The following is a 25,849-nucleotide window of genomic DNA, read 5'->3' on the forward strand; positions in this document are numbered from 1 at the left end:
GTGTGCTTGAATAGAAAAAGTCGTAAATGAAATGAGGAGTGAGTGAATTAAAATAATTGTTTAATGGGAGTAATGACTCAACTAAAATGGGTAGAACACTCGGTTGCCAGAGTAGATTGGACTCAAAGTGAGCCAAAAAAGCGCAGCGTAATAAAATATACCGAAAAAAATGTGCGTGGAGTGTGGGCTATCACCCTTGATGATATACAGTATGCAGGGTGTAGCTAGATGAATGTTTATAACAAGGTGGCCTATGTCTGCTGGATAATAACACAGGTGCAGCCACACTGTGGTAGCTGTGGCAGAAAACGGCAGGGATAGGAATACTCACACTTAAGTTAGTATGGGTAAGTCAGCCTACCCATGTGATCATAGGTGTTGGAAGCAGATTGAACACTGCAAATGTCAGTGTCAGTGAGCTGTCACAAAGACTGCAGTTATAGCTATGTATAGCCAATAGTAAGGCAGTCCACACAAATAGACCACTGCAAGTGTCAGTGATAGTAGCTGTCATAAAAAGACGCAGTCTTGACAGAAAGGCAAATATCACACACTGGATATATCACCAGTGTGGGAGCACCCCTGAGGGGGGTGTCTATTATGAACACAGAAGGTGACTGTTGCTGCAATAAATAAAAAGAGAACAGTAGTACACAAGTAGTGTCTACTCACACCTCGGTAGGTAAAAACTAAATAAATATCCGGTAAAAATAAAATAGCAGACCCTGTGGTAGTGCTGGATAGCTATACACCTACTTGCTAGTGCTGGGTGTATTAAAGTTTGCCACGGGTGCTGCTCAGGTAAATTTACAGCTAGCTCAATGCATATGCATAGCTCCGTGTTAAGGAGCTAGTATGAGACGGTCGCGCTCCGATCACGAGCGTTGGTCCCGCCCCTTTGACGTGATGACGACACTGCCGACGTACGTTTCGCAAGGCATGCTTTCTCAAGGCTGGGTAGGGGCGTGTGTACAGCCCCCACCTTTTAAAGGAGAATGTGAGCTCTAATAAGTTAGGACTGTAGTTAGGTAAATAACGTTTGTAGTGTTCATATTGGAGACAAAAGCGCTGGATAGGGACGTGTATATAGCCCCCAATTGAGTCCAGAGAGCATATGCTCTGATAGGTTGATAGAGTATCCTATTCAAGGGCTGTAGATACGTGGGTAGCGTGTGTAGTGTTCATAATAGAACCTCAGCGCTGTCCATAAGCGTCCACTGCAAATATGGGAGCTGACAGCATGTAAGCATAAAATGAGGAAAGGCTATGGGAATAGCACAATATATGGTACGTGGTCACAAAGACCTACTGAAGGTCATATGAGGACACAAATGTACTCAGTGAAACACGGCTAAATATTGGGGCTAGATAAAGGGGCTAAAAACAAAGCCGTCATTCAGGCCATTAGGGGATAGGGTTTGGAGTGTATAAATCCAACGGGACTCTATTTTTAATAGTTCCTGGTCCCAGTTCCCCTTTCTGATGCCCATGGAGAGCTGGTCTATGCCCTTGAAGGTGAGTACTGTATGGTCACCCCTGGTGGTTGTCATTCACATGCCTAACCACCGGAGTGTCCATGCCATTCCTAATGCTTCCTAGGTGTTCAAGGACGCGTGTCCTAAAGGGGCGTCTAGTCTTCCCTATATACTTCTTGGTGCAAGTGCATTCTGCCATATATATGACTCCTGAGGTTCTGCAGTTAATAAACTTGAGTATACTAAACGTGCGTGTGTTGTCCCAGTTTTTGAACGTTTTAGCGTTCACAATGACAGAACAAGCTTTGCAATTATTACAGCTGAAGCAGCCTGGGGGTTTATTGGGAAGCCAGGTTTTATTGACGGGAGCCTCAAAATGGCTCTTTACCAACGGTCGCGTAGGTTCTTTGACCTGCGACTGGTCATCTCTGGATATGGCTTCAGTACTTCCTTGAGGTCCTCATCGGCTTCTTAGGATATGCCAATGGTTGTTAAATGCACACCTCGCTTGGTTCCATTGTTCATTATAGGTGCCGATGAACCTGATGGTGTTAGTAGATCTGTTTTCCACTTTCACTTTGAGTAGATCTACCCTCGGGGTGTTTTTAGCTTTTTTGTATGCCTTTTGAACCATGTTTTTGCTGTAACCACGTGCCAAGAATCTATCCCTCATAAGTGAGGCCGGTTTCTCGAACTCTTGGTAATTGGTGCAGTTCCGCTTAATTCGCAGAAACTGCCCTATAGGGATGCCTTTGATAAGGTTGGGTGGATGATGACTCGTAGCCCTAAGGATGCTGTTAGTAGCAGTGCTCTTCCTATAAATGGTGCTACTAATCATCCCTGTAGGTTCGATTTGTATAGTGAGGTCGAGAAAGTTAATTTTATCAGGACCAATCTCGTACGTGAGTTTCAGATTATTGGAGTTCTGGTTCAGTCCATCAATGAATGCCTTGAGGAGGTCGGTAGATCCCCTCCACATCAAAAACACATCATCGATGAATCTGTACCACATATCGTTGTGGTCCGTGAATGCCTCGTTAATCTCACCAAAAACCACTTCTGTCTCCCACCAGCCCAGGTACAGATTCGCATAGGATGGTGTACATTTAGTCCCCATCGCTGTGCCCTGGATCTGGTGGTAAATTTTGTTATTGAAAAGGAAGTAGTTTTTGGTGAGTACATAGTCAAGGAGTTTGACCAGAAAGGTACTCTGATCTTTAAATGCGGCCCCCCTGGCTCTCAGGAAGTATGATACTGCTACTATTCCTTTGGAATGGGGTATAGATATGTACAGTCCCTCGACAGCCAATGATACTAGAATGGTGTCTTCCATAACTGTAATATCGTTAAGTTTGTTGAGGATGTCTTTTGTATCCCTTAGGTACAATGGGAGGGCTGTTACAAAGGGTCTTAGTATGTGATCAATGTAATTACTGGCATGCTCAGTAAGATTCCCAATGCCAGAGACTATGGGACGTCCTGGGGGGGGTTTGTTTTTTATGTATTTTGGGTAAAGAGTAAAAGGTGGCAATTTTGGGGAATTGAACAATGATAAAGTCCATTTCACTTTGGGTGATAAGGTTGGCATGGAAAGCTTCCATCAGAGTACTGTGAAGTTCTTTCTCGTACTCTAATGTAGGGTCACTAGTGAGGACCTCGTAACAGGTCCTATCTGAAAGCAGGCGTTTATTCTCTGTTACATAATCATCACTCCTAGTGACCCTACATTAGAGTACCAGAACCCCCTTCCCCCCCCAGGACGTCCCAAAGTTCAATTGTTCCACACAAACACAGGCTCTGTAGATTCCCAGTTTGTATTATGGGAGGCTCACAAAGCGACGCTGAGGGGCATACTAATTAGCACCACAGCTAGCAGAAAACGGGAAAGGGACTCTAAAATTATGAAGCTTCAATCGAGATTACACTCCCTTACATCACACCATAAGAGTAACCCAGACCCGCAAACCCTACAAGAATTGAAAGATACCAAAATTGAATTAAACATGTTGTTGACCTCCAGGGCAGATAACGCGCTAAGTTGGTCTAAGAGGAAATTTTATGAAAAAGCGAACAGGCCGGATACTATGCTGGCTCGAGCGTTAAGAGACAGACAAGTGAGGTTAATATCCAAGCTATACGCTTAAAATCAGGCACCCCCACGACCAACCCAAAGAAAATAGTAGAAGAATTTGGTTTGTTCTATGAAACATTATATAATGGAGAGAAAGTGGCACATAACGCTAAAACGAGCGAGAAGCTGAGAGATTTCTTAGCCAGCTCAAAACTACGGAGATTGACAGAGGCAGAGAGAGAGGCCATGGGCGCTGATTTCTCTATAGAGGAGGTGTCACAAGCCATTAAGGAACTCAAACCCTCAAAAGCCCCAGGGCCAGATGGCTTCTCGGGGCTATACTATAAGAAATTTGCCAAAGTACTAGCACCTAGGTTGCTCCATGTGTTCAATGCAATATTAGCAGGAGCCCCCATCCCCAGAGAGATGTTATAGGCGTCTATATCATTAATCCATAAACCAGGTAAAGATCCGCTGGACTGCAAAAGTTATAGGCCCATATCCCTAATCAATACTGATATTAAAATATACGCTAAACTATTGGCCAATAGATTACGTCTAATCCTACCCAGACTTATACACCCAGATCAGATCGGATTCATCAAAGGCAGACAGGCAGCGGACAATACCCGGTGATTTATTGATCTGGTAGAATTGGCTAATAAAAATAACACACAAAGAATGTTGTTAAGTCTGGATGCAGAAAAAGCTTTTGATAGGATAGACTGGCCTTACCTGGAGGAGACGCTTGCGGCATTTGGCTTTGGGGATCACGTGAGTAGAGCGATTCTCTCGCTGTACTCAGGACCTACCGCCAGGGTAATACATCAGGGCTTTCCATCTCTCCCCTTTCAAATTAAGCGTGGCACGAGACAGGGATATCCATTATCCCCTCTTCTGTTCGCTCTATGTATAGAACCACTGGCGGCGCAAATTAGATGCAACCCGGACATCTCAGGGTTAAACGCATATTCTCAAACACATAAAGCGGCCCTGTACGCAGATGATATCCTACTAGTTATCTCAAAGCCCCTCACCTCCTTGCCAAACCTATTGGATTTATTGGACAGATTCTCGAACATTTCGGGATTTAAAATAAATCAAGCTAAATCTGAAGCCCTCAACATCAATCTCCCTAGACACGTAGAGAAGTTATTGCAACTGAATTTTAACTTCCACTGGCAACAGAAATACATAAAATATCTAGGAGTCCACATAACCAAGAACATCAAGGACATTTACAATGCAAATTACCCCAACCTAATTTGGACGTTGATAGCTGACCTTCATAAATGGTCCTCTATACGAATATCCTGGATAGGTAGGATACATAGCGTCAAAATGAACCTACTCCCCCGTATCTTATACCTTTTCCAGACGTTACCAGTGCCACTCAGACTGAAGGATTTGCTCTCACTTCAGTCTGAAATCTCAAAATTTATCTGGGGAGGGAAAAAACCGAGAGTCAACAAATTAAATATGAAAAGATCTGTCCTAGCGGGGGGCCTAGCGGTACCCTGCCTGCTCTCATATTACAAAGCGGCTCAATTAAGCCAAATTGTTCAATGGCAATCCAATCCACATTTAAAACGGTGGGTGGAATTAGAGAGTGCTGCCTGCGCTCATTTGAAAATACGCAACATGATTTGGCTACCTAAAACAGCACGACGATCTGCTGACATGCCGCTTTCCTCAATGACCAACTCGTTGTCTATCTGGAAGGCCAAAAAGATTAAATACTCCCTCACAACGAGTAATTCTTCAATGTCCCCAATTTGGAACAATCCCAAGTTCACTCCTGGCCTACTAGAGGGAGATGCATCAATTTGGAAACAAAAAGGTTATATACGAATCAAAGATCTGGAGGGATACAATAGCAAGATTAAAACGTTTGATCACATCAGACTAGAAAAAGATATACCCCACTCAGAAAATGGAGAGGCCAAGAAAGAGGGGGGGGGGGAGAGAGGGGTGGAGGGGGGGTGGTGGTGGTGTGTGTCTACCCTGGTCACTGATATCCATCTAGGACGGACTCCTATGAAGTACTGGTTGTCACCAGCTTCCTTATCCGCATCATATTATCTCCTTGACTATACCTTGATGAGTTTGACTCATTCTATAAAGTTATCCATGGTTCCCAAATTCTTTAGAAAGCTGTCGTGTTTTGCTTAAGGAGCGCAGTTATCTTCTCCATAAGCATTACTTCGTTTATTCTGTTTTTTAGCTTTCCTTTGGAGGGGGGGGGGGGCATTTTCTTCCAGGAGGCCGCAACCTCACATCTCGCCGCTGTGAGGATGAAGGAGATTAATTTCCTCACTAGGCGGTCAATTTCTTTCATTGGCCTGGCCATTAGGAAGGTCAATGGATCAATAGGTAAGTCGAGGCTAGTAACCTCTTTTAGTAAAATTTGGACCATATCCCAATATTTCTTAATTTCTGGACATGACCACCAAATGTGGGCCATGTCCCCCTTTTGTCCACAGCCTCTCCAACATAGATCAGATGCCAGAGGATAGATTTGCTTTAACCTCACTGGAGTGAGGTACCAGTAGAACATTATTTTGTAAATATGTTCTTTGGTTGTGGTGCATATGGAAGTTCCTCAGGCTACTTCCCAAATATCTTCCCAATCCTCTCTATTGATATTTATATTCAGGTCCGCTGCTCATTTTTGCATATAGTCATGGGTTGGAGGGTCCGCTGATATTTCCAGTTCTGTGTAAATTTTTGATATTAGCCCTTTTTGGTGAGAGCTATCTCTACATAGTCTCTCGAACTTAGTGAGAGGGGGAAATTCTGGATTCGGGGATATTGTCTGGGCAAAATTTCTAATTTGGAGGTATTTGAATGTATCCAATTGTGGAATATCATGTTTAGTACGTAAATTTTGGTAGCTCAAGAGTTTCCCTAGGCTCAGAATGTCTCCGATCGTCCTGATCCCTTTCGATTTAAATTGATCTTATAATTTAGCAGGATATCCTCTCCATAGGAAAGTAATCAGCGCGCACTGCTAGGACAAAAAATGGCAAGAAGGCTGGACTGTGCAAAAAATATATAAAAGCCTTTATTGGTTCCCCCCACCCCCCACCCCCCCATTCCCCTCTTTCCCTGCCAGTGTATTCTTTTGTCTTTTTCTTTCCTTTTTTCTTTCTTGTTGCATCCCTGATATATTAATCACTAGCTTCTCTTTTAGCCCAAGGGCACTATGAACGTTTTGAATGGGGTTCAATAATACCTTCACTTACGGCTATTGGGTTGAAGTTATGTTATGCTTTACGATATGTGACAATCAGTGATGCAATTTAGCTGGAAATGTTGCTTACAGATTTTAAAACATCCTTTTTGCATTGCTCTATGATAATATATGCCCACCATAGTTATAAGTATGACAATACTATGTGGGTTCTTTTTTTGAATTTATTAAAGATGTTACCATATGTTATAATGTTACTCTAGATATGGGCAATAAGGCAATAAAAGGGTTAACAATTTACCTGCTTTCGCGGGCTTTTAGGTATAAATTAACAGGCTCACTCCACTGCTCCCCACTCCGAGACGAAGCCCTATTCCAGAGGGTGAAACGCGTAGAGGGGGAGACAGTGGTGTAGCCCTGGTGTGTTCGGTACAATAAAGTTTTGTTGAAGTCATCCGGGAGTTGCTTGGACTTTGTCATGCGCAGTTGCGCCGGAACTCTTCCATTTCCTAATTTGCGCAATAGATATTTTTAGCATTTTTTGTGATTTGAATACCTAAATATTTTATGGATTTCCGTTGCCAGTTACTGTAAATTGGAAGTTTAACTTGAACAATTTCTCAGTATGGCTAGGGAGATTAATGTTTAGAGCTTCCGATTTGGATTGGTTTATTTTAAATCCAGAGACTTTGGAAAATCTGTCAAGTAGGTCAAATAGGTTTGGGAGGGAGGTGAGGGGCTTTGAGATTATTAATAAGATATCATCAGCGTACAGGGTCGCCTTATGTGTTTGCGAATATGCGTTTAACCCTGAGATATCTGGATTGTCTCGGATGTGCGCCACCAGAGGTTCGATACATAGGGAAAACAGGAGAGGGGATAATGGGCACCCCTGTCTCGTGCCGCTCTGAATCTGGAATGGGAGTGAGGGGAAACCCTGATGTATAACCTTGGCTGTTGGGCTTCAGTATAGAGACATAATTGCTCTGCTCATCTGATCCCCGAATCCAAATGCTGCGAGCGTTTCCTTAAGATACTGTATGGCCAGTCAATCCTATCAAAGGCTTTTTCTGCATCCAGACTTAATAATATACTTTGATTGTTATTTTTGTTTGCCAATTCAAGCAGATCAATAAATCGTCGGTTATTGCCCGCTGCCTGTCGTCCCTTAATAAAGCCGACTTGATCTGGGTGTATTAGCCTGGGTAGGATTAGACTCAATCTATTGGCCAGGAGTTTAGCAAATAATTTGATATCAGTATTGATTAACGATATAGGTCTATAACTTTTACAATGCAGCGGATCTTTCTCAGGCTTATGTATTAGTGATATAGACGCTCGCAGCATGTCTCCGGGGATTGGGGCTCCCGCTAAAATCACGTTGAACATATGGAGCAGCCTTGGGGCAAGCAATTCTGAGAATTTCTTATAGTAGAGCCCCGAGAAACCATCTGGACCCGGTGCCTTTGATGATTTGAGTTCTTTGATAGCTTGTGACACTTCTTCCAATGTGAAGTCAGCGCCTAGCTTGTTTCGATCGCTCTCTGTCAATCTCTCTAGCTTTGAGCTGGCCAAGAAATCTCTTAAAGCCTTGGTCGTTTTATTGTTATGTGCCACTTTCTTCCCATCATATAAGGAACCATAAAAAGACCCAAATTCTTCTACTATCTTTTGGGGGTTGGATGTGTGGATGCCAGATTTTAAGCGTAAAGCTTGGATATTAAACTTTGATTGTCTCTCTTTTAGCGCTCGTGCTAGCATTGTATCCGGCCTGTTAGCTTTTTCATAAAACTTCCTCTTTGACCAACTTAGTGAGTTACCGGCCCTGGAAGTTAATAACATATTTAGTTCAATTTTGGTATCATTTAATGTCTGAAATGTTTGTTTGTTTGGATGAGACTTGTGGGATGCTAGTAGAGAGTGGAGTTTGTCCTGGAGAATGACAATTTTAGCATCTCTCTCCCGTTTTCTTTTAGCGGTGATGCTGATTAATAAGCCCCTCAGTGTTGCTTTGTGAGCTTCCCATAGAGTAATATGAGATTCCTGTATTTAGTTTAAAGAATTGGTCAATATCTTGACCAAGAATTGGTCAATATCTATGGCATCACAAAGTACGGGTATCTTTAAAATTGACTAATTTAGTTTCCAGTTCGCCCCTGGTCTAAAGGCCTGAATTTTGTTGCACCGTAGCTCTATTGGCGCATGGTCGGACCATGAAATATCATGGATCTCGGAACGAGCGACCATAGGAACCAGTTGACCCGAAACAAAGAAGTAGTCGATTCTGCTATATGTTGTGGGTGGGTGGGTGGGAGTAGAAAGTATAATCCTTACTCGTCGGGTGTGTCTCTCTCCAAATGTCCACTAATTGGTTATCCTTTATGTTTTTAAGAAGGGAGGAGTGAGCTTTTTTGTTGTCTGAGTCTTTTCCCCCTGATCTGTCTAGGGAAGCTTGCATTACTATATTGAAATCACCTGCGAGGATTATGCTTCCTTGAGATATTGAATTTAGGATTCGAAAGAACTTATTGAAAAATGTAGCATCTTGTATACATGGGGCATATAAGGATGCTAAAGTGATAGATTGTTCATGTATCGTGCCTACAAGGATTAGAAATCGGCCTTCTGCGTCTTTTTTAATAGTTTGGACTACAAATGGGGTTTTGTTACTAAAGAGTATAGCTACTCCGCCCTTTTTAGTGGGCGCCGAAGCTGTATAGAACTGGGAGAAGCCCTTGTCTAAAAATGTAGGTGTATTGTTTTTACTAAAGTGTGTCTCCTGGAGGAGCAACACTTCAGCTTGCTTTCTCCTATAGTCGGAAAAGGCTAGTCTTCTTTTTATCGGGCTATTAAAGCCCTTAACGTTGTGTGAAATTAGGGTTAATGCCATCTTATATTAGGGAGGAGGTACGATGTGTCATGTGGTGGGTACTCACTGCTAGTGTTGCCCGATGAAGTCTTATCTTTATCTTTTCCTGCTTGCGTCTGTAGTGAGACTCTTGGATCCCGGTATCTTGGGAGCGTGGGTGGGGAGGGGAGGAGATGGGGAAGGGTTGTACGTACTGGGAAAGCTACATGGAGGAAAGAACAAAATAAATTAAATAATGTACAAAATAAGAAAAGTGAAAAAAGGTAGGAGAAAAAAGGAAAGACAAGAGCTCGCCTCGGGTGCTCCGAGGACGGCTCCTGCGCCTAGAGGGAGGGTCTTCAGGTCTCATCACCCGGATGAGCCCGCCTCCAAAAATGGAGTCAGACCTCCCTAGGTCTTGAGGCTGTTCCCTTGAACTAGGGGGCCAGGTTAGAGAACGCATATGCCACGACGAGGCTGGGCCCGCCGGCATTAGTCTAATGAAAAAATTAAAATTGCAGCAAATAGCTCGAACTTATTAAACATGTTAAACATCTTAAACTGTGAACTGTAAGTACAGAAGTATGGCTCTTTCTATAAAAGAACGTAAAACTCTCTGTGGAACCGCTCAATACCCGCCAGATCTTTTGAGCATAAACCTCCCGTAACAACATTTTATCCCGTTTGGGAATATAGTCTGAGTATCCGGAATAGATATTAAGGCATATTTCAGTTATCTGATACCGCATAACTTTACAGATATTGTCTCTAGATTCCACCACTTCCGCACAAAGGAAGAAGTGTGCTGAATTGCCCGAGAGGCCAGGTCACTGGAGTTTGAAGGAGTTAAACTCCAGGTATACCAGGACCTGGCCCCGGCTATTCTCATGAAAAGAAGAGCCCTGGGCCCCACCACACGTGTACTACGAGACAATAACATTAAATATCGTTGGTTGTTCCCTTGTGCCCTTCTTTCTATCAAGAACAGGGTAGCTCACACCCTAAGGAAACCGGAGGATGGGGAAAATTTCCTAATTAAACTAGGCATCACCGGTGCCACTCGAAGCATCTCGGGTTCCCCACTACCAAACCCTCCGTCTACGTCTAACAGCTCCCCTGGCCCCTCGTGGACCAAAGTGGGAGCCAACAAATCTAAGGGCATTACTGTCCCTGAGGCATCAGGCACAGAGTAAACCAGTTTCCCACATTTCTGATCTCTCCCTAAGTTTATCCTATCTTTAAGAGGAACCGCAAAGTAAACTTTTCAAAATACCTCTCCCCGCCAGTGTCTGGACTTACCTCCATCTTCAAGATCCTGATCACAACCCGGAGCTGAGCCGCACACCACATTCGAGCAGCAGCCATCTTACCCCGGTCCTCCCTGGTTCAGCGCGGGAACTACAATGAAGATGGCGCGAAACCGGGTATGACATCATCTTCACTCCTCCACCTCTCGCGAGATCCAAAATACACTGCACTCCGACGCCACCACCAAGATGGCTGCCGCCGACATCATCCTGGGTCATGGAACCGGATGCGGAAGGAACCCGACTCACAAGGAAGCAGATGGAGGAGCAGACCGGAGGCACACTAGCCCTGCGAGACTCGCCACATCTGAGATCTACTCGCAGTGGCATTTTCCCCCAGTAATCACCCCACTAACTAACGCACTACTTTACTAAACACACACTGCCAACCGAATAAAACTAATAAACTAACATATTACACGGATCCATGGGGTTCCATATTTAAAGGTGTACCTGTATATATATTGATATCCATGTGTAGTTAAGGTTATATGTATATTTAGGCATGTCTCCATTCACACACATACCGCAGCTTAGCTGCATATATCTGTAGATGAGAAATTATCTATATAAATGTCTATATAAATGTATGCTAGCGCATGTGTCATGAACTGTGCACATGAAGTATTAATAGGTTGTGCGATATAGGGTATGACAAGACACAACGCTACATGTGCATCTGCATTTATATACAGGTGACACGCACGTGTTACAGGTATATAGACATAGATAATATAATATAGGGTGATATAGCTCAGCACAATAGAAAGAAGAAGATGTGGAGCAGTGAGTATACTTAGATTTTACACCACAAGAGGTGCAATACAGAGAAGCAGATAGAAACAACATTTATTTGGGTTACATAGACTATTTATAGGCCATGTAGGCTATATAGGATGGCTACAGGATATCTATAACTTTCTATAATGTTCCCAGGGTTAAATAAGTTGTATAGCTACCTGCATGACTATCTATTTGGGTTTTCGAATAGTTAGGCATATAGTTATAATATATATAAGTGGGCTTACTCATACGGTTACAGGATACTTCTGAGGGAGTTATACTATGAATTATCTTGCCCTTGGATTGGGATCATGCCTGGCCATATCTGAGGACCCCCAAGGTAGAAGAATATAATTTTAACCCCTCTAGGGCACTACCCTTTCTATACGCACACACTTGTCGATACCCATTATACCTATGTATATACTTATCTGATAGGTAGATTTATTATCTATCCATACCTTGATTAAACAGTTAGGGGGGGGGAGCATGGGAGAGGATGGGAGGGAGAGGGGGGGGGGAACAGGGGAGTAATAGGAGAGCAGGGGGACCAAGTTAGTATACTCTGTGTTCCCTGTACATATGCAAGCATATTCAACACTATGTGTAACTTCAGCGTTGTGTACAACCCTAGCCCTGAGTGTAGACATTGGCAGAGTCTAGTCAGATTGGTTTCTCTACTGAGGGGGACTTGCTCTGGATTTTAGCCGGTCATGGCTTATCATAGGGGTAGACATCTCGCTAAGGAATTGTAGGTCTTAAGCAAGGGGGAGCTATATACAGTATTATGACATGTAGGGGGGGCGAGGGGGGAGGGAGGCCAGGGGGGGGAGGGAAGGGGCAGCTACAGATTGTAAATATGAGCCTTGGGCCCAAAATTGGGGTATCCCCCTCAGGATTGCTAGGGGGTCTAGGGCTTCTACTCCGGTTCATGTTTAATGGGCCTTGGACTGTATAGGGGGGGGAGGCCATGGATCGACGACGGTGAGGCATAGAGCAGTGATAGTCCCTTGTCTCCCACCTCCCGTCCACCCAACAAACCCTGCGATACGTCCGCTTCTGAGTTTGACGGTTTGACTCGGCTCTCTCTCTGGGGTGGTGAGACGGTCCTCGGATGCAGACCCAACTTCCAGATGGAGTCTTCGCTCAAGCAGGCCCCCCAACCACCCAAAAAAAACCAGCGGCAGGGGCCCAACGGGGCTCCAGCTTCTTTCAACGGGCATGCTGGTGCGGCTGGATGCAGGGACAAAGAGCGGGATCCACCCTCAGCGACTAGTTGGACGTCCGCAGCTATGAAGAGACATGTACAGTAGGCTGCATCTCCGGAGCTCGCTGGTCGGCGGGAACCAAGGCATCTAAACAGGTAAGGGCATCTCCTTTCTTTAAGGTAGAGTCTCGGCGGAGTCCGCAGATGGTTATCTGTTTTGGTTCTGGTGGTGAGCGGCTATTCTCGCAGACGCCCGTTCTGGGGCTCCTCTGCTCCCACTGGGGCCGTGGTTCGGCAGCTCGGTCGACCATGATGGAGGGGGAGTCAGGCCTAGCGCACGGGCAAACGGGTCCATATCCTCGGGGTGGCGCATGGTCCGGAATCTTCCCCCCTTGCTGGCAATCAATTTAAATGGGAACCCCCAGCGGTATTTTATCGCTTTCTCCCGCATTATAGTTGTAAGGGGCTTCAGTTCCCTGCGGCGGATGATGGTTAGCCGCGAGAGATCGTTGAACATCAGCAGGGTTTCTTCGTGGAATACTATAGATTCCATCTCTCTACAGGCCGCTATGATCCGTTCTTTAGCAGAGAAGCTATGCATTCTCCGGATGATGTTGCGTCTGCATTTCAGATTATCCGATTCCGGCCCCAAAGCCCGGTGGGCCCTATCAATCTCAAGGTCCTTTTCATCTATATCTCCGCAAATCAAAGTGAACAGTTCGATTAGGTATGGTCTGATATTCTCTGGTGATATTGTTTCAGGGACATTTCGGACGCGCAAGTTCTGCCGTCTGTCTCTGTTTTCTTGGTCTTCCAGACCTTCTTTGAGGGTTAATATCTCCTCTCCTAATCATATGATTTCTTGCTCTGCTGCAGTCTGCCGTGTGAGGGACTCCTCCATTTTATTTTCTGTCTCCGTTGCTCTTGTCGTCAGGCTCGCAATATCCTGCCTGATATCTCTGACAGCCTCTTTTATATCCGCTTGTAGGGATATGTGTAGTTTGGATTGCATTGCACTAAAGAGCTCCTCCAGGTATGCTCGGGTTATTGGTTCTTCAGGCCTCGGGCTTGCTCTCAGTTGCTGCCGGTTGTCTGCAGTCAGCGCTGCATCTCGTGTTCTGGCGCCATCTTGTTTTTTGCCCGGCTCCTCAGCTCTCTTCTGAGGCGGCGAAAAGTATTCAGAGACCCCTTGGGCTGCCGCTTTTTTTTTGTTTAGACATTCCCGGTCGATTGGTCTTCTCTATGAGCTTAATTTGGTGAAGATTTTCGGGCCAGAAGGGTGTTTTTCAATAGTTAAAAGCTGGCGGGGCTGCGGAGCTCCACGTTTACCCAGCCATGCTTGATGACGTCACAGGAAGCCCCCCCGCGTCAGACCCTTTTTGAAGAGCTTTAAACCTGGGCACGGACGTGTGTCCGGGCAGGTATCTATAAGTGCACCAACTATACACACGTGAGCAGCGCTGCCTGGGGGTCCAGGACACTGGGACACTGGTGCCGAGCACCCGATTATTGTGGGCACTGTATGGTTGGGTTATTATTAGGCGGAGAGGCCAAGGGTCTTAACCAAGGGAATATTGGTGCCCTTGCACCCAATGTATGTTTTGCTATGCATAGAGCTGTTGATTATATTATGATACTGTGTGTGTTATGTTAATGATCCCTATAGTAAACCCTTTTAGCCATAACCTTTGGTGTGGGCTGGTTACTTTATGGATGTTCCGGTGTCAGGGGTCATTCTATACACCTGGAACCCCTGCACCGGTGGAGGCGCTGTAAGCATACGTTCCAGGATACACCCCAGGCTCCCAGTGGCGGAGGTTCTGGCCTCCTGTGAGCCTAACAGGTATTGCACCACACTGTAACATGTAGATTTCCCCATATGGTCCCTATCTGTGATTGGCGGGGAATAACCATTACATATATAAAAAACGATGACGATTGGTATAACTGCTTCTAAAATGGCAATAAAGGAGAAAAACAGAAAACTCAAATCAGTCATACAGGGACATAAGACGCCCCAAGATCTATATCAATATTTAGTCCAGCTGGAGCTAGAGTCCCCAATTTATAGATCCAAAAGGTCTCTTGTTATTTAGCATCTTCTATGTAGCCTTTATTATTTTTATGAACTGTGAGCTAAGAGCATCACTCTGATATTTTTTCATAGAGTGGTGACTGCATTTTGACTCTTCCCCTCTACTGCCATTAGAGGGGACTCTGACCAAACGTCGCTACACTTAATTGTGAACCTATGTGTTCCTAATGGCAGTATTTCAAGGAATTTGGTCCACTTATTTATTCCTCTGTATTTATTTATTTTATACACCAATGTCTTTGTAAGACTTGGTTTTAAATATTGATGCTGAGACTGTCAAGTGACATAATCATATGAAGGGGGATCTCACCCACCCGGTTTCACAATACTTTACTAACTGTATCTTAGGAAGTGTGAATACTTTTTCTTATATGGGAATAGAACATGTTCCCAATCCCATCAGAGGGGGTAACAGGATTAAATTACTGGACCAACGTGAACTTTATTGGATTTTCACATTGAGAACAAGAATACCCCATGGCCAGTGGTGGGATTCAAAATTATTAGCAACAGGTTCTCTCTCACGGAGGGGGAAGAAGAGGTGGGGGGGGAGAGAGATGTGGGGGGGAGAGAGATGTGGGGGGGAGAGAGATGTGGGGGGAGAGAGAGAGAAGGGGAGAGAGAGAGAGAAGGAGAGAGAGAGAGAAGGGGAGAGAGAGAGAGACGGGGAGAGAGAGAGACGGGGAGAGAGAGAGAGACGGGGAGAGAGAGAGAGACGGGGAGAGAGAGAGAGACGGGGAGAGAGAGAGAGACGGGGAGAGAGAGAGAGACGGGGAGAGAGAGAGAGACGGGGAGAGAGAGAGAGACGGGGAGAGAGAGAGAGACGGGGAGAGAGAGAGAGACGGAGCGAGAGAGAGAGAGACGAGGGGAAAAGAGATGGGGGGGAAGTGAGAGGGGGGGGAAAGAGAGATGGGGGGGGGAAAGAGAGAGGGGGGAAAGAGAGAGGGGGGGAAAGAGAGATGGGGGAAAGAGAGAGGGGGGGGAAGAGAGATGGGGGGGAAAGAGAGAGGGGAGGGGGGGAAGAGAGGGGGGAAGAGAGGGGGGAAAAGAGAGAGGGGGGGAGAGAGAGAGGGGGGGAAAGAGGGGGGGGGGAAGAGAGGGGGGGGGAAGAGAGGGGGGGGGGAAGAGAGGGGGGGGGGGAAAGAGAGGGGGGGGGGAAAGAGAGGGGGGGGGGAAAGAGAGGGGGGGGGGAAAGAGAGGGGGGGGGGAAAGAGAGGGGGGGGGGAAAGAGAGGGGGGGGGGAAAGAGAGGGGGGGGGAAAGAGAGGGGGGGGGGAAAGAGAGGGGGGGGGGAAAGAGAGGGGGGGGGGGAAGAGAGATGGGGGGGGAAAGAGAGATGGGGGGGGAAAGAGAGATGGGGGGGGAAAGAGAGATGGGGGGGGGGGGAAAGAGAGATGGGGGGGGGGGGAAAGAGAGATGGGGGGGGGGGAAAGAGAGATGGGGGTGGGGAAAGAGAGATGGGGGTGGGGAAAGAGAGATGGGGGTGGGGGAAAGAGAGATGGGGGTGGGGGAAAGAGAGATGGGGGGGGGGGAAAGAGAGATGGGGGGGGGGGGAAAGAGAGATGGGGGGGGGAAAGAGAGATGGGGGGAGACGGGGGAGAGAGACACAGAGAGAACAGGTATACACAGTGATGAACTGGAGGCGTATACACATCTACATGCAGCAGCAACTATCTTTCCCTAGAACAGGGCCTGGGAAATGTTACTGTCTTGTTTCTATTCTACACAGTATGTGACACTTGATCCGTTTTGAAGTTTAAAAACTACAACTCCCATGATCCCCTTAGTGTGAGCATGCGCAGTAGGACAGAGCTGTGACCTGGATGTAGTCAGCGTCTCCACTTCCAGGAAAGTGAACCGGAGACTGCAGCAGAGAGGAGAGATCAGAGCACAGCTCGCCAATGCCGAGAGGTACAGTATGTGTAGGACACCCACCCACCCTTTTATTAATTGCATTTGTTGGCTTATAAGGTATCAGTGACCCACTGTTGATGCCAGGGGTGTGCTGTGCGTAAATGCTCGAATCGATCATATCATTGGGATTCAGGTTCATTGTCTTGGTGGAGTTGCTTGACCTGTGCTGGTAAAGATAAAGGTAAACACACACACATTCCCAGAGAGCTCAAACTCCTACACCCACCACATCATGAAAATAGATTTATGCCAAAATGAGTGCTACTGAGCGTGGTGGCAAATGTATACAAGAAAAGACGGAGGTGCCCAATGCTACATCAAATTGACAAAACATATATGGTAATTACTATAAAGTTTAAATACTTCAATAATAATAATAGTAATTACTTGGTTATTTAGTTAAACCCTTTGGCCAAAGCGTCGTAAGCCTGCATACCACGTCAAGATAAACCAAATTAACGCAGGTCCTTACACTAAAACTGTGAACCCTTCCTTACTTATTACCATATATGTTTTGTCAATTTGATGTAGCAAAGATAAAGGTAACCAGATGGAGCCAGAAACTCAGGGTGAGACTGGTACTCTGGTTGTGACAGGTAGCTGGGATGTAGATTTATCTGGTTTTCAGTGTTGGTTGACCCGTACTGGAAATGGTAGTGCTATTGAGGCTGAAGCTGATGAGCAGGTTGTGGCACATTGGAGGAGCTGTGAAGCGCTATGTACATTAATGGCACTATATAAATAAAGACATACAGATGCAGCGGCCGTTATTCGAACATTTACCCGGTACATCCGGCGTTACCCCGCGTGGTGAACCCGAGATGGTCAGTTGTAGACATAATGGCCCATCGGAATAACACAGCAGGAGTCCTTGCTGTGAGTCCTACCGGGGTCTGCCTTTATATATTTATTTGCTCGGTATCCATCATATAAGCCAGAGTTACCAGTGGGTTTATTTATCCCGTTCCATGTAATATACCCCATTCATGACCTGTTATGATAACAGGCTGTTATTTTGCATGCTTGATTTTGGGATTGCTACATATACACCTATATTTATCCTCCATACTGGGATACATGGTGGTTTACTATTTATCAGCACCCATTACACTACTCATGTGACACCGGGGAATTGTTCCCAATAGTGGTTTTTATTTGAACTGTGTGTGTTTTTGCGTCGAAGTTTCAATATTAAATAACATTTTATTATGTTGGCTTTTATTGTTACTCGTCCTCCTACAGTGTTTGGAGCGGTTACTTTAGATCATGTGTATCCTATTGCCAACTATATAAGTATTTCACTGCTATGTGATTATACCTCTATACCGAGTGCAACAAATAGGGTTCTTTTTGGGTGATTCTGATTTTACCTGGTTTGTTTGCATATGTGCCTCTATCTGTCCCTATATGCACCGTCCTCACTATATAACTTCTAGCTATACCTATTTAGGTGGGCAGTGTCAGGTCTTTCTGTTGTGCATACAGCATATATACCTATGTAACGGGTATTCCACCCCACCCAATCTCATATATAGTGTGGGTGAGTAGAACATGTAGTGTTACCGGTCTGGTGCGTATACCTGTCAGGCTCACAGGAGGTCTGAGCCTCCGCTAATGAGAGCCTGGGGTGAATCCTCTGGAACGGATCTTCTTTTACAGCGCCTCCACCTATGTAGGATTCTATGGAAATGTAGAATGACCCTACATAGGAACCCACTCAGAAACCACATACACCAGTATTATGGATAACAGGTTTACTGAATGAATAACACTAGCAAAGGATAACTATTACATCATCATAACATCCCCACACGGTGCCCACAGCCCAACCCCTTTGTCCCGTGGTCAGCGCTGCCACTTATATGAAAGAGAATGTTATGGTCTGTTGGTGCACTTGTAGAGTACCTGCCGAGTGCTCCTGCACTCGGGCCTGCAACACTCTTCTCAAAGGGTCAACCGACGAGGACTCCTCCAACCGAACTCCTGCACTTGTGGACCGCTAGGGCGGTCCCCTCGGGAACACAGTCTCTGTGGACCCCAACGTGGGTCCAACCGCTTTCCGGGAACAGCAACCGCCGCTGAATCCCTATCTCTCTAACGGGCAGTAGCGTGACAGGAACCCTAACCTAGGGCCTGTCCCTGATGTACCGCAACCTGAGGTGACTTGGGGAAAACTCCTAGGGCCTGCGGGGGTTATAACTTGCCCCACTCTCCTAGCTACCCAAGTCCCTAATCCTCCCTATAACTAGCTACTCGCTACTCCTAACAGCATGCAGCAGACACACAGCTCTCACCGTCCGCCTGCAGACATTCACACACGCTGCACACACTGCGCCCAGCACATGCAGCGACACATGCAACACTCAACACAGCAACCTGGAACCCGCAGCAATCACACTGCTCGCACGCTGTGCCTATTTGCCAGTGCGCACAGCACTACCCGCTGTGGCACTGCCAAACCTACACCTTACATACACTTAAGGGTGACCTTCCCTATCTAAGGCCGTCCCTTTTCAGTTACCCACTAACCTGGTGGGGAGTTGGGGCCTACCTGGAGGGTGTGGGTACCTATCAGGATGCAGAAGCTGCACTCACTCCCTGCATCCTTCCTTCCCCTTCTGCTCCGCTGCTCCAACTGACTAACTCATGCAAAGCCCGGGAAATGTATCTCTTTTCCCGGGCTGAGCTTCCTCCAGCCCTATTGGCCACTATCAGGCACCTGGTGCCTGTCTCCCTATGCCTCCTGGGAATTGTAGTTCCCAGGGGGCTGCTACACCATTGGGGCCGCGTGCGCGCTTCTCCTGCGCCTGCGCGAACTACCAATGGCCGCCTCACTGTTTCCTGCTCTGTCTCTGCCCTCGCGCGACTCTTCCCTGCCTCTCGCAGCCTCCCTGCGCATGCGCGAGCTAACTGGGCCGCCGGGGACTCACTGCGCATGCGCGACTTGAAGCGCAATGGCGGCGCCCTGCTCTGCGGCCGCCAGGACCTTAGAGAAGCGATCGCGGCCTTAGCAACGGCCCGATCGCGTCCCCGGCAACCGGCCGCAGGCAGGAGAAGCCGCGCTGCTCCCTGCTCCAGCCCCCACCCTTGGAAGCAGCCGTCGGGTTTTTCAGTACCCGCGATCGAGCTTCTCCAGGGAAGGGGGGTCTCCAGGAGCAACGGGAGCTCCAGGCTATATTCTCCCCCTGGTGGAACTCCAACGTCCTCGCTTGGATAGCAGTTGTAATCTTGCACAAACATTACATTGTGAAAATGCAATACACAGAATACACAACACATGTCAAATTTATACTTCAGGTTACATTGCACTTCACACCAATAACCCGAAGCGTGCTGAGACCATGTGTGGGGTGCCCCGAACTGAACATGTGGGGGTACCTCACTTTTGCGTCCGTGAGCCTCCCCCAGAAAAATTTCTTGGAGAGCCCACTCTAAAGCGACAGCAACTGGCTCTTCGCTACTTCCTCCCCCTGGTGGAAGGAGTAGCACAGTGTCTCTGAAGCAGACCTTTACCCGGTCATCCGCGGCAGGGATGCGGTAGACCAGGAGGCCATGACCTTTCCCGCGGTCCACTACCTGAGGAATGGGGCGCTCCTTTTTGGGCTTGAAGGAGGCAGCTTCCCCTGAATCTCTCTCCACACAGTCTTTGTCTCCATATTTTTGCGAGGCTCCCACTGAGAAGCGAGCACTGGACAATGTCTCGGTCTCACCTGGCAGGGGAGAAAAAGTAGACACCTTACCCCTGCAGTGATTCACGGTGGCCAACAGGTCCTCGGGGACGCTGTCAGTTCCCACCTTGGTGGTATCGGGACCTGTCCCCAACTCTTCTGGGACAGTCCACTCACTGACTCGAACTTCGGGAGTGTTGGATCCCAGTCCTGGGACCACTTGTGTCGGAGCACACGGGCTCACACTCCGCTCAGGAACCGAAACTTTGGCCTTCTTCACGGCCACCTCCATCGGAGTCTGTGGGGAACAAGGGGGTTCCTTACCACTCGGCTGGCTGACGATGGGCTTCCCTTCTTCCGGAAGGATCGGCGGTAGACACTGGTCCACTCTCTTCTCTGGACAGCTACCTTCTAATGAGGACACCTCCACCAGGACGCGATGCAGAGGGGAGCCCTTCGCCCGGGCGACCAGACTTAAGGAGCCATCGTGCTCCGCGGTCACCTAGAGGCTCACCCCCGACACCCCTGGGGCAGTCGACTCACCCTTGTCGGCGTTAGGTACTGGTCCCACGCCTAGGACCGATGGTACCTCTGTAGTAGGTCTGACTGACCATCGTAGGGCACACGGGCCGACAGCAGGGTCCGCAACATCGGAATACACCTCTTCCAGGGTACACGGACCCACAGCAGACTCTGTATCCTCTGCATCACCGCTGGGGTGGTTCGCCGGTAGGCGCATCGCCACCGATGGGACTTCCACCTCTTCCCCGGAAGATATCATGACAGTATCCTCCGCAAGGTAGTCACCAGATTCTTCTGAAATGCAGCCAGTGGTTGTGGGTACGAAGCTGGCGTGCTCCGGTACCTCCACTGCAGTCGCGCTCTTCTCCGCCACGGGTTCACTTGGCTCCTTAGCCGACTCTGTAGGCTGGGGTACAATAGGCATCAAGAAAATTGCACCGCAACAATCACATCTGGGCTCCCACGCCAGTGCTCCCCTAGAACAGTCACAGGTGGGGCTAAAGCACTGTGTACACGGCTCCCCATCTACCTCGGTGATCCGGAAATCTAGTAGCACTTGGGACATGATGGCTCCCTCGTCATAAGCTTCTTGCAAGCAGGGGCACAGTAGCATAAGGAGATCTATTCCTGGCGCTCGCCAGGGCACATACACATTAGGGTGTATCCCCTGACAGTCTATCTCATCCTCATGCATCATCTCATCCTCAAAGATCAGAGTGTCTATCACAGCGTCCACATATGGTTGAAGATAACCGTGCTGGCTCCCCCTGGTGGAATCTAAAGGAAGGGCACTTTTTACAAGGGATTGTTTTTCGCTCTGCACTGAGTCACTCACAGCACAGGGGAGGGGCTCTGACTTTCGCGCCAAACCCGGACAGAATGTTGCGACATCTTTCTGTGCAGGCTTGCAGTCAGCAGCACGTGCGCTCTCCTGATTTGGCGGGAGACGCCATTTTGCTGGGTCGGCATAGACTAGGGGGTACCCTTCTGAGGGGCCCCCGGGCATTAACAGTGCGGACGGTGCCTCTGCTAGGCATATATCCTCAGTGTGAGTTACAACAAAAAGTATGGTTTTCCATGTGGACGTGGGATCTTGTTCTTCCTCTAAGACACATGCTCACGGCCACCCAGGAATCTTACACATATACTCCCGGACTTTAACCGCGGGTATAAGAGCGGGAATGCCTCCTACCGCCACTACCTGGCCAGGTTCCATATACTGCCGCAAAGCCCAGGCAAGGACCTCGTCTCCGGACTTTACAAACATAGCGACAAAAATAGGAACGGGACAATTTAGAAAAAATGAACAGGGCACCCCAGGTGTCTCTCAGCAGCGCCTCCAAATGTAACGGGTATTCCACCCCACCCAATCTCATATATAGTGTGGGTGAGTAGAACATGTAGTGTTACCGGTGTGGTGCGTATACCTGTCAGGCTCACAGGAGGTCTGAGCCTCCGCTAATGAGAGCCTGGGGTGAATCCTCTGGAACGGATCTTCTTTTACAGCGCCTCCACCTATGTAGGATTCTATGGAAATGTAGAATGACCCTACATAGGAACCCACTCAGAAACCACATACACCAGTATTATGGATAACAGGTTTACTGAATGAATAACACTAGCAAAGGATAACTATTACATCATCATAACATCCCCACACGGTGCCCACAGCCCAACCCCTTTGTCCCGTGGTCAGCGCTGCCACTTATGTGAAAGAGAATGTTATGGTCTGTTGGTGCACTTGTAGAGTACCTGCCGAGTGCTCCTGCACTCGGGCCTGCAACACTCTTCTCAAAGGGTCAACCGACGAGGACTCCTCCAACCGAACTCCTGCACTTATGGACCGCTAGGGCGGTCCCCTCGGGAACACAGTCTCTGTGGACCCCAACGTGGGTCCAACCGCTTTCCGGGAACAGCAACCGCCGCTGAATCCCTATCTCTCTAACGGGCAGTAGCGTGACAGGAACCCTAACCTAGGGCCTGTCCCTGATGTACCGCAACCTGAGGTGACTTGGGGAAAACTCCTAGGGCCTGCGGGGGTTATAACCTGCCCCACTCTCCTAGCTACCCAAGTCCCTAAATCTCCCTATAACTAGCTACTCGCTACTCCTAACAGCCTGCAGCAGACACACAGCTCTCACCGTCCGCCTGCAGACATTCACACACGCTGCACACACTGCGCCCAGCACATGCAGCGACACATGCAACACTCAACACAGCAACCTGGAACCCGCAGCAATCACACTGCTCGCACGCTGTGCCTATTTGCCAGTGCGCACAGCACTACCCGCTGTGGCACTGCCAAACCTACACCTTACATACACTTAAGGGTGACCTTCCCTATCTTAGGCCGTCCCTTTTCAGTTACCCACTAACCTGGTGGGGAGTTGGGGCCTACCTGGAGGGTGTGGGTACCTATCAGGATGCAGGAGCTGCACTCACTCCCTGCATCCTTCCTTCCCCTTCTGCTCCGCTGCTCCAACTGACTAACTCATGCAAAGCCCGGGAAATGTATCTCTTTTCCCGGGCTGAGCTTCCTCCAGCCCTATTGGCCACTATCAGGCACCTGGTGCCTGTCTCCCTATACCTCCTGGGAATTGTAGTTCCCAGGGGGCTGCTACACCATTGGGGCCGCGTGCGCGCTTCTCCTGCGCCTGCGCGAACTACCAATGGCCGCCTCACTGTTTCCTGCTCTGTCTCTGCCCTCGCGCGACTCTTCCCTGCCTCTCGCAGCCTCCCTGCGCATGCGCGAGCTAACTGGGCCGCCGGGGACTCACTGCGCATGCGCGACTTGAAGCGCAATGGCGGCGCCCTGCTCTGCGGCCGCCGGGACCTTAGAGACGCGATCGCGGCCTTAGCAACGGCCCGATCGCGTCCCCGGCAACCGGCCGCAGGCAGGAGAAGCCGCGCTGCTCCCTGCTCCAGCCCCCACCCTTGGAAGCAGCCGTCGGGTTTTTCAGTACCCGCGATCGAGCTGCTCCAGGGAAGGGGGGTCTCCAGGAGCCACGGGAGCTCCAGGCTATACCTATTAAATATAATCCTTTAATAAAATATACTTTCACACTGTATCTGGTGCTAAAATGTCTAAGTACCCTTTTCTCGTGTCAGGGATAGAATAATAAGTGGCTCGCAGGGTTATACGCTTTAGCCAAAGGGCTAACTAGATGACCTTTTTTCAAGAGATATATTTCACTGTGTATTTTTGTCACATTGGATGTTGCTCTGGACTTCTTTGATTCTTGTTATAGAATAAGAAGATATACTCTCTACTCTTACTAGGCTTATTCCCCCCAGCCCCCTCACCTTGCTCTTCCCCTCACCTTGCTCTCCCACCCCAATCCCCTCACCTCGCTCTCCCCCCCCCCAACCCCCTCACCGCGCTCTCCCCCCCAACCCACTCACCGCGCTCTCCCCCCAAACCCTCACAAAAATTCTTTATTGTCGAATAATTTACACAGTCACAGTGCATATACCACAGTCAGGACCCCAACATACAGATCAGGGGTAACCATGTGGGCTTAACCTTTATTATTGAGCCTGGTTTACCAACTCACCATCACAAAGAGTTACCAGTCACACATGGTTTCTCTTACTGTGTTTCTATTGCTGTTTGTGTTCTGTATCCCCCTTCCTCCCACACCCTTTATTTGCCTCTCAGGTACTGATCTGCAGGGGGTTATTTTTCCTTATCCACGTTGCCTCCTCTGTTTACCAAACACTAGATTCACTAAAGTGCAATAGCCTAAATTGCACTTTAACAGTCACTCAAGTAAATGGCAATGAGCATGTGATCACAGCAGCTCTCTGCACCTTTCCCCTCACTCCTGTCTTCTCCTCACAGCCTTGTTCAGCACCATTGCTGCTCGTATGTCGCCTTAAACGGCCTGTTCAAACAATGTTCAGACAAATAGGGCTGAGGAGACAATAGGAAAAAGGATGGATGTAAAACTTCATGTGCGCTCTCACCTTTTTATTCTCCTACTTTAATAGTATGATGCCCTCCTTCTCTAAATCAGAGACATCAAGGCCATGCTGCCTTCCTCAGAGATGTGCTTGACATGATACCTTTTCATACTGACTCCTTTTAAGCTTTAAACAGCATTTCTGTATTTGATCATATATGTTCATGACTCTGCACTTGAGCTTAATGTTACACTTTTCTTACAGGTGCTGGTTCCACTTTTTTAGTTTTCTTATTCAAGCCCAAACCGACATTGTTACCTCATTAGACTGTGGCTCAAGGCTTTATTTATATTCCAGTTTCCAAATCAGTCCAGTGCATGTTATAAGCTCAGGTTGCTAATGGAACACATTCCTGCTACATCACCTCGTTACATAAACCCCACTTTCTGTTTAGTTCCACCGGAAGAAAACTCACCTTTGTGGCACTTGTGCCATCTTGTCATGTTTAGGGGATTTTTTCAATTAAACAGTTTTTTTTTTAAGTGAAAGAAAGTAGTCACTGGTGTGGCCCGTGGCTCCCATTCCTTTAAAACTGTGGGTACATACAAGTGAGCCATTGTATATACATACTGCCCAAACTGGATGAACTAAGGGCATGGTGCCTTATGCATAAACCCAAAGCCATCGTTCTTACAGAAACATGGCTATCCCCTAAAACCCCTGATGCAAATTTCGCCATTCAGGGATACTCCATTTTTAGGAGAGATAGGTCAATGAGAGGAGGAGGGGTGTTATTTTATATTGCAGACACCTTACAATTTACACTGTTAAATTGCCCACCAAGTCCACCCTCTTTTGAAACTC

At 47.7% G+C, this 25,849-nt stretch overlaps 1 protein-coding gene across 1 annotated transcript in view; it reads left to right on the forward strand.

The window, feature by feature from the left end:
- Nucleotides 1–25,849, forward strand: part of LOC142466818 (uncharacterized) — a 122,449-nt gene that overhangs the window by 68,389 nt on the left and 28,211 nt on the right. The window lies entirely within an intron of this gene.

This window comes from Ascaphus truei, chromosome 15 (assembly GCF_040206685.1).
Source record: "Ascaphus truei isolate aAscTru1 chromosome 15, aAscTru1.hap1, whole genome shotgun sequence".
Taxonomy (NCBI): Eukaryota; Metazoa; Chordata; class Amphibia; order Anura; family Ascaphidae; genus Ascaphus; species Ascaphus truei.